Source organism: Phaethon aethereus (genome assembly GCF_964289735.1).
Source record: "Phaethon aethereus genome assembly, chromosome: 6".
NCBI lineage: Eukaryota > Metazoa > Chordata > Aves > Phaethontiformes > Phaethontidae > Phaethon > Phaethon aethereus.
Genome location: NC_138580.1, coordinates 15,237,258 through 15,247,533, shown reverse-complemented (window position 1 = coordinate 15,247,533; position 10,276 = coordinate 15,237,258).

The following is a 10,276-nucleotide window of genomic DNA, read 5'->3' as shown; positions in this document are numbered from 1 at the left end:
TAATTAGAGGAACTTGTTTCCCTTTATGCGGCAACTTTTGCAATGAGGTATGCTCTGACAATTTGCATTAATGTGCTTTATATAATTTTTACTGAGTTTCCTGTTGTGAGTTGCTATGCAGTATCATATTTTAGGATGCAAATGAGAAAGGAAGTCTTCATTCTTTCTTGCTTTCATTTGGAATTTATCGATCTATTTTAAGAATGATGGCCATATAAAAGATATTTTCATGAGCAAATCTATTGACTAGGTGTCAGTACACTTGCAATAGAAAGTTTGGTATTAATGAAGTTCATGAAAAATTAAGTCAGAGAGTCTTCCTAAAGAGTTCATTAGCACATTCACATGATAAAAAGATCTTATTCTGCATCGCTTTTTGTTATTCACTTTCTGGTACATGCAAGGTAATGTTTTAAGATTTTCTTGAGTACATATGAGTTTATACACCTTCAAGGCATAGAAGAGTTTTTTAAAGTTATTTTGACAAGACATGCTTTCCACAAAATCCTGTTGATGGACTCCAGTAACTGATCTACTGTTTTGACTATAATCAATGTTGAGTTCATTTTTCAATACTTATTTGGGTCTATGTACCTGTCATTTTTAGAAGTGCCATCACATTGTCCTATCACATTCATTTTTCATACATTCTATAATGCAAAACAAATTTCAGATCTGAACATGCTCTTTTAAGACTCTAGGTTTCAAATTATTTGGGATTATTGATTTTAAATTGAGAATGCTTAAGACCTGCTGTTGTTAGCATCGTACTTGCTTAAAAATAGCCTGCAAAAAATAAAACCACTGTCATATCATGCTCCTTTGTACATATACATATGCTATATAAGTATGGGTAACTATTAAACACACCTGCATTTTTCTGCATTGCTAACAAATGTTAAAGCTCCACAAATGATTTGTTTTACCCATGATATATTTTTTCTACTTGTTCTCAACTCTGCTAGATAATAATGTTATTGTGACTCTTTTTAGCTTCTTATCAATTCTCTGCTTTTTAAGTTAAAATTTATATTAAAAAATTCTTCCTTTCTTTTTATTTGCTCTCCATTGTGTTTTAGTTATAATTCCTGCTTTCACCATTGAACAGTGATGGGCTTGTAGTCAGTTGTCTTCTTCCCAGACTGCAGAATCACAGCTTTTTGGCCATCAAGACTTCTGTTGTGCCTCCTGTTTTCATTCACTTTCTTCCTTCTCTTTCAGAAATCAAACCTTCTGAAGCACTAACGATGTATGTAAATATAATACGGGTTGGTACTGTCCTTTTTTTAATTAAATGCAATGTAATTGTATCAACAGCACTCCCAAAGCAAACATTAACTTCCAATGTGGTGGTTAAATCATCTTCATCAAAACGGATTTAATGTTTGATTTTTTATTTTATTAAGTTAAAAATAATCCATAGTTTGTATAAACTAATGACATTCTATTATTGGCTGCATAAAGCATCCAAACTGAATTTTCTGTTCATAACATTTTTTCCTATCCACACACTACTATCAGATCAGAGGTTAAAAAGGAGTCCTTTCCCTGGAATTTGGTGGCCCATGACAAACCTCTTCATGGGCACTGCAGCAACTATGTATACCCAAATGCATTTGTTAAGCTGCAGTTAGAAGCTATCGGTAACATGTAAACAGCTGAGCAAGGAGAGGATGAGCACAAAGAAGGCAGAGAGACAAGACAATGCATTTGGCAGTGCTTCCTGGGAAACTCCAGTTTGAAAGTATTATTCTCACATCACGATCACCTTCCTGGCAGCAGGCACTTTTCTGCTACCTGGGGAAAATTATTTTACTCTTCTCAAACATGCTTATTTATTAGGATTTTTGCTCTTAGAAAACTGGAAGTTGTCAATTTATCTCTTGTAAAGTTACATCCTTTTCTCCAGAATCTTCAACATTTTCTGTGAAATGTAACTTCTTCCTTTTGACAAGTTCTCCTCAGCAGCACTCACATTTATGTAAATTAGGAAAAGAAAAATTCAGCTCCAAAGATAGAAATAAGCCATGGGAAAGGAAAAGAGCCCAAAGAAAAATAATGAAACCATAATATTAGCCTAACAGTGAGCTGTGAGGACAACTACTGGCAATACAAGAAGGGTCAAGTCTTCTTGGGAATCCAAGTAAGCTCCATACTCTTATGGCCTTGATTTGCCCTTTTTTTTAAGTTTATTTAAAGTGAAAGGTTAATAATTCAGTTTCTTGTATTTTGTAGTATTTATATCTGGTGGTAGGAGGAAAAAGTCATTATATTCTATATGCTTAACTGGAAAAAGCTTTTACACTGCAGATACTGAAGTTGGTTTTGCATTTTTCTCATTTTCTAAGAAACTAAGCAGAATGAAAAGCTATCATCTGTCACTTGAATCATTGTAGGCTGTATTAACAGGCTGGTTCAACAACGGGAAATAGTTCATGCAAATTGTATTCCAGCTGGTCGACTTTTTCCTTAGTAGAGCTTACACATCTTGTGTAATTTCCTAAAAGTTAATTATGAGACTTCGCATTTGAGTAATAATGAAGAAGCATCTAGACATTGCTGGAAGACCCCTTTAGATATGTACTTCAAACACCACATACAGTTGCTGATGACCATGATCAGGTTGAGTCACTGCTCATTTTGGTGTTTTGGTGGTACCTCTGGCTCATAACATCATAACTGAGAGGAATATCAGGTACCTTAGGATTTAAACTATAAATCTGAGGTAATGTAACTAAACTCAAGGTCCTTGGTGGTCTGTTCAATCTCCAAGCTGGTTGCCATTTTGGTTTCAGCCTTGAGTGACTGATATTTTAGGCAAGGAAACCTGGGCTCTGGGGTGAAAGGAGAAAAACAAGGAAGTGCTTGTTGACACTCAGGCTCCCTTGCAGGGTCTTTGTCCTGAAGTTCATTGACAGATGGAGGAAAAAAACTCTTGTGTTCAACCAGAGCCAGTCCAGCAATAGCCCCAGTAGGGCTCCTCTCTGTAAGGCTGTATCACAACTCCTCAGCAAACCTTCAGGATACTGTAGCCTGAACATATGGTTTCCATGTTTTCTTTTTCAGTTCTATTGCAAGCTGCACATAACAATACATTTTATTGTATTTTAGCCAAGGGTGATATAGTTCTTGAACAGGTTTTTCATCTCTATAAGGTATATAAGCAGGATTTATGGGAGCAATGCAAATGCCTGAAATAAGTGCTATCAGTTATTCTGTCAACATTTTGATTGCCACAGTGGAAAGGTATTGGTGTCTTCTAGGTCCTAGGCCCTATCAATCAACTCCAAGTGAATGTCTCAGATGTTCCAAAATAAATGCCTATTAAACATGTGAATTATTTCCTGTGTGGTGGTAGACAACAGCTTTTTCTCTGTATATGACTATCATAGTACTGTTTTTGCAGCCAACTGAATATTCAAAGACACCACAAACAAACAGGCTTACAACATTCTGCTGCTCAGAATCAACTCAGTGCTAGTGTCAAGCTACAAACTTGCCCCAAGTTGTTCAGGCCACTATGAGACTCATCAGCTGATTCCCACACAGTGCAGGGCTGCATCTGTTTTGCCAGCTTTGAACTGCAGAAAGCTGCATGCTAATGCTTCCCAGAATGCACTGTACAGTCCCATGATAATATACTGTTAGTTCAAAGGCTTTTGTGATTTTATTAAGCATCTCTTTCTTTGTTATATTGTTAGTCCCTTTTTTCTTTCTTAAGGTATTTGCCTAATTCTGGGCCTCCACCCATCCTTCATGAATTCTCTATAACATTTCAGAGATTACTTCTAATTCCTTAAGTACTTCAGGGTAAATTTTATCAGGTTCCACTGACAAATCCAACTATCTATTTGTCTGTCTACAAAAGCATTAGAATTTACAGATGTTGTTCACCCGTTAGTCATAGCAGATCCTGTAAAAGCAGAACTAAGCTGGCTGATAGATTCTTCCTCTTCTGTGGATGTTCAGATATGCTGAGAGATGGATATCAGTGCAAGGTGGGGTTTTGTTCAAATTATGTTATTGTGTTATGAAAGGATATATAAATCTGTTATATGGGTATTTAAACTCTGTCTCCAGAAGTTTCTGTGGAATATTGTGGTGCTCTTTTAAAGTATAAATCAAGAAAAAAACAGACTGTGTTTAATGAATTCTAAAGCTCTTCATGATAACCAAGTGATGTCTTCCCAACAGCATTCCAGTAAGAATGAAGTCATACATCCATTAGACATAAATCTTTGTATGTCATAAAACAATTCCTGGCAGTATCCCAGCCATTCCACAAAATTACTCTTATCGGTTTTATATCAATGATCACTTCTTTAAGATCAACTTCCCAGCATTTTCTCTGTAAACCTTTCTTGTCACATTCTGTTGCTGAAAGTGGAAAGCTTTTTTCCTCTTCTTCTCCCCTCACTTGACTACTCCACCCCAATTTGTTTACTCCAGGTCAAAACTGAACAGATGGGCCAAATTATTCACAGTATTGCATAACAAACCCTAGCTGAATTATAATTAAATACAGTATGTCTTCTGACAGTTTAACCTGGAAGTCTCATAATTACTCCAAGGAAATATAGTTCGTAGTCAATTCTTTCTCTGTCGTGTCTTCTCAGTCATCAAATTCTGCCTGTATTTTCTTTGGGGTGGGAAGGGATGACAAATCAGTCTCCTTTTGTGCAAAATCTGGCACAATAGTCCTTTAGGTTCTACTGGAGTGCAAATAATCACCACATTCTTTGGGTTGCAGAGATGTGTTTAATCTAACCAGGCGCACAGTCAGATGAAAGGAAGACTTAGCTGGAGAACTCCAGCCTCTGAATAACTGATCGGATTTTTCACCTCAATCAAAATTATTAGCAAGCTCTAATGCACTTCACACTTTCGTCAGAGAATAGTTACTGACATACAGGTGTACCTACTCTCATCCAGATTAAACAGCATTTCTCTTAACTGCTTAGAAATGGCTAAAGATTGGATTTACTGAACAAAGAGAGGATTCCTCTGACAGAAATTCCAGGGATCTGCCTAGAGCTGAGAATAATAGGATTCAGCAACCCAATGCAGTGCTTCCAGTCCAGTGAACTACATAATCCACTTTACAGTTCAGGTGACTCCAGCCCAATGAACAAAATAATCCACTCCAGACTTTATATGATTTCAGACCAATGAACAACATAATCTCAATTTTGATTAGAAACTATGGGCAAAGAGAAAAGGTTTTATGAGTAATCAGCATGTAAATGTGTTCTATATAGCCAGAAAGGGAATTTGTACTACAAGACATTAAAAAAATTAGTGTTTTAACACTCAGAACCTCTATAGACTTCCATTAGCTCCAGAATAACAATGTAATAGTTTCTTTAACCATAACATGTAAATTTGTCTGTTCCATCTGACCATGGGTGATTACCAGACAGGATGACTGGTTTGTGACTTCCAAGTATGCTCATTCCACATTTTTCTTATCACCCAAACACTCCAGACTGGATAAAAAGTGTCTATTATTTTTGAAAAAAATAACAGATAGATGAAAGATATTTTCAGTTCAGTCTGATTTCTTTGTTACTTTGTCTCTCCACATTTTTATTTTAAATGTTTTTATGCATTCTGTACTTGTCTCCTGCTTTCTACTTTAATATTAATTTACCAAAACCACCCAAAAGATGTGGAATTAAAAACCACAACAGCAATTCTTGGAAACCTCCATTTTTGAGTAGCAGGTTGAGTGTTAAGAAGGTTTACCTTTGAAAAACAGAATGCTACAGAGGTCATGTCTGGAGGAACAATGAACACCATGAATATGCAATAAGTATAAAGTCCTTCAGAAGGGATGAAACTTCTAAAAGGGCACCCACCACAGAAATAATAACTGGAGAATCACGAACATGTCAGTTTTTAAGGGTTGGTTTGAAACTGAAAAAGTCATTGAAGGAAGACAACCATTGCTTGAAAAAAAACCTGTATAAAATAGTTGCAGTTTTAATCTCTAAAATGGGAGCCATCATGTGTTTCAGTTTTCTGTGTCTTCCCTAAAACTTTGATAATTAACAATTTTATGTGTATTAAAAAAAAAAAAATTAATTTGCATGAAAACATGTATCAAGATCCTAGGTACTCCCCTAGTGCCTAGGGTGTAAATTATTTTCTGACCAAGTTTGAATTGATAGAAATTACTTAAAATGTGTTCTTATCCCAAAAGCATGTGTTTGTCCTTATCAAATATATTAATTACTAGCACACTTGGACTGTGACTTTTTTCATGGTTGGCAGAGCTCCAGCTGTGACAGGGACCATATTAGGTGTGGATGTTACTATAATATGAGTAAGAATGTATTCCTGCCTGTTCAAAGGACTAACAGTATACTCTTGGAAATTACCTCTGGTTAACCTATTGATTATTTTAAGATTCTGAAATAAAAAATGCCAAGGAGGTGCAGAATGCTGCCACAGTGTCATCCAGATTATTTTATTCTGTTCTAGCTATGTGACTTTCAGTCACTTTAATTGGCATCAAGAAATCTACTCAGTCACCCATGTACTTGACTGTTAGTAAATGGAGAGTGAAAACAGCTATCCAGCATCTTCAAAACAAGGGTATTTGGTGGACAGATTGTCTGGCCACTGCAGTATGATGCCCATCCAACTCTGAAAATGTTTGCAAGGAATAATATGACTGCCAAAGGTGTTTAAGAGCAGTCGGATACTTTAAAATGCTACAGAATTTAGTTTCCTGGCAAATGCTCTAACAAGCTTTGCTACAAAATGTCAACATTTGGATTCAGAGCATCCCAAGATACCTGTTAGTTGCAGCTCTGCTGAAGCTCTGAAGGTTTAACTATCTGAACAATGAAAGATTAGTTAAAGCTGGAAATATAACAGCATTGAAACCTAACTTCTCTTGAAAACAATGCGCCAAGAATAGGCAAGAATTCTGAGCTGAAACAAACATGCTAGAACTAAAGTGATTTCTGTGCTTTGGTAGTTTTCTTTTCTCCCAACACATGTATTATTGGATGAGCTGTAAGATGTAAACTTTATCCAGTGAACTGCTCATCATGTAATGGTGTTCAAATATAACTATGGTGTTGGTTATAAAAGAATCCATTGTAGAGGTATGTTAGAAGTAAAGAGACATAGGGGAGTCAGTCCTTATAAATTTGTTAAATAACAGGTTAGTGATATCTTCCAAAGTGCATATTTGATGTGGAAGCTTGAAACCCAGTTTCATAAATTACAAAAGAATGGAATTTTCAAAATTCTCTTGATGTCTTTATAAACTTAGCCTTTGGCCTAAGCCATGGCACTAGACCCCAGTTTTAATAAGCAGTTGTGAAATTTTCCACTTGCGATGACAAAGCTTAAATTACATTCTCAAAAGTATTTTAGGGCTTAAGAACTTAACTCACTTGGGCTATCAGTGGAAATCTTTGAAGACCCTGATCCTCAAAGGTATATAGGTGTGTCAATATCCTAGCTGTCTTTATGAGTAAGGATCTATATTCTCTTTAAAATAGAAAGTTTGCAACATAGTTACAGGTACTACAGTGTTAGGATAATCTGAACCAGGCATATATTCCTACTGTTTTATGCATTGTGCAAACAAAGCAGTTAGAGCATTCAGCTACAGGAATATTCTGCCAAAGATGTTTATGGACACTATGGTAGGGAACCAAAATGGCCTAGGCCATGACTAGCATACGGCTTTGGGAAATCCAGGTCTTGGGCTTGTCATGATCTAAGCTGCCTGCCTAGATGGCACTGAAGGGTAACAGATCATTCGTAAAGTTTTTCTTATCCCCCAACAGGGGTTTGGAAATCATTGAATAACATGACAGAACACACACACACTGAACAAGACTAGCTAGAAAATGTATTTCTTTTTATTTTTTTCTTGCTTTGGCATTCTTTCCCTGTCTCCCCTGTGCCTTGCTGGAAGCCATTTACTCTCACAATGCCCAGACATGGATGCACTGAGTCTCTGCCTGAGCACTGAAACGCAATGGCACATTTTAGTATATGATGGTGACATGCAGACAAGTTGAGAAAATACAGATGATCTGAACCTCAGGAACCCTTACAGCCCTTACAGTTTCAGTGAATTATATCAGAACTTTCACCTTCAGTCCTGAAGCATACTTTAACTACAAATTGATAGAAGTTTTGTCTGAGTATCCTCTTTTTCTTTTTCCTTTTTTTTTTTTTTTTTTTTTTTTTTTTTTTTTTTTTTCCCTTTAACTATGATTACTAAAGCTTGTCTGGAAATTCTGTGTCATCTGGCACTTAAACACTTTCCATTCTTGAAAATCTCAATCTGGGCATAAATTAATTTTGCTTAAACTCCCCATTTATTTTTATGTTCCTGACTTCAAAGTCATGTCAAGTAATTTTTTAAGAACTGCAAATATATTTTAAAATTAAATTAAAAAATGCCTCAGTCAAGTTTCTCATTTTGTTATTCTGTCTGACTTCAAGGCAGAAGCCTGTTTTCAGTAAGCGTTCACAGTTAAGAAATATTAAGAAAAAAAAGAAGAAAGAAAACAAAAGTCAGGACTAAACAGAATCCCAAGGGTCATAAAAGAATATAATTTCTACCACACATTAAATCTGGTAGCTACATATTTTTAAAAAATTTATTTTTAAAAGCATGCACTGAGTCCCACCAGGGCAATAATAACTTATAAATAAAAAAGTCTCTGAACTGGACTGACTAAATATCTTATTGTCCTGAAGTGCAATGACAAACACGTTTTCAGTAGTTATCCAATAAAAAAGGCATAATCTAAAACCATAATGTCTTTTGTTCCCAAGGATCATTTTCAAAATTGATGCTGGTACAGGCTTCTGTAGCATATACCAAGTGCCAGAAGTCCATCATTACAATATTCTTGAAAAGGACTTTTAAGGATTTTTAAGCAGTTTAATTTTCCATCACTGAGTCAAGATGTTGCTGCTGAAGCTGTTTCCTGCAACTGTGTAGATATTTTCTTACAGTTTTCCATACCTGTGCTAAGGAGTTTAAGCCTACTCAGCAAAGAACACCTAGACTCTCTTCTGGAACTGTAATTACTGTTCATTGCCCAACTTACAAAGCACAATCAGCAGCAGGTACTTAATAATGAGAAAATATAAGGAACTATTACACTATTACATAACAATGACACTACAGCCTTGTGTTGACATGTATGTGTGTGTATATATATATATAAACTTATATATTATTAAGCAAATTCATTCAAGCAGAGAATAAAAGTTAGTTTTAACTGGACAGAATGTTGATGGTTGTATTTTAATTGTTTGGATCCCCTTAAAATTGATCAGTCCTTAGTGTATTTTTGGACCTTTTGGGGAAATAAAAGTTTTTATATGATATGTCCTTCATGCACTACATTTATTTGTGTGCTTTATGAACATGTCATTAAGGAAATCATGTAGTAGTAAGTAAGGTAGGCTTGGTTTGAATTATTCATAGGACAGTATATGAGACTACTCATGCAACAGAAAAAAAACCCCACCACTCCTAAAGATCCAACATCACATTAGTTTAGAAATAGTACTTTTATCCTAGTCCACGGCTGTAGAATGTTTGATCCTGCCTACAAGCTGAACTGTAAAGCATATGTAATAATAACCTACCTCTAAAAAATTATGAGAAAGAGAATCCACGACCTTTTTCATACAGATAGATCACAGCGTGTATAATTATTTTGTTTGACTGTCAAATATCTATGATATTTGAACTACTCAATACATAAAGTATGAAAGTGAAACAAAATAGTAGAAGTACTTGGACATTTTCTAACGGAGCAGTTTTCCATTGGAAAATGTTAATAAAATAATAGCTTTTTCTATAGTGTTTTAACATACGTATGTAGAAAATTTCTAGGGAATTTCTGAACAAAACATTTAAAGTTGTAGAGCCAGGGATATAAAGAGTAACAGTATGTATTTTGTAATGTTCATAACAAAATGCTTTGAAAAGGACAGTGCAACTTTTTTCAGTATTCTACATTTTTGTAATGAAAAATCAGATTTATTTTTCATTTACTCTCCATTTGTTTTAGCGCTAAGACACAACAAAATTAAAATTTTAAGAACCAGGAAATCTCTTGCAGATTATGAATTCTGTTATTTGGCTACTTTAGAAAATATCATGTGCATCAGTTTTTATTATTTGCTTCTAATATAGTCAGATTATAGTGTTGTTGACTGACATACTCCAAACCTGAAAGTATCTGCAATGTGACGTAGCTCAGAATTGAGACTTTATTCATTT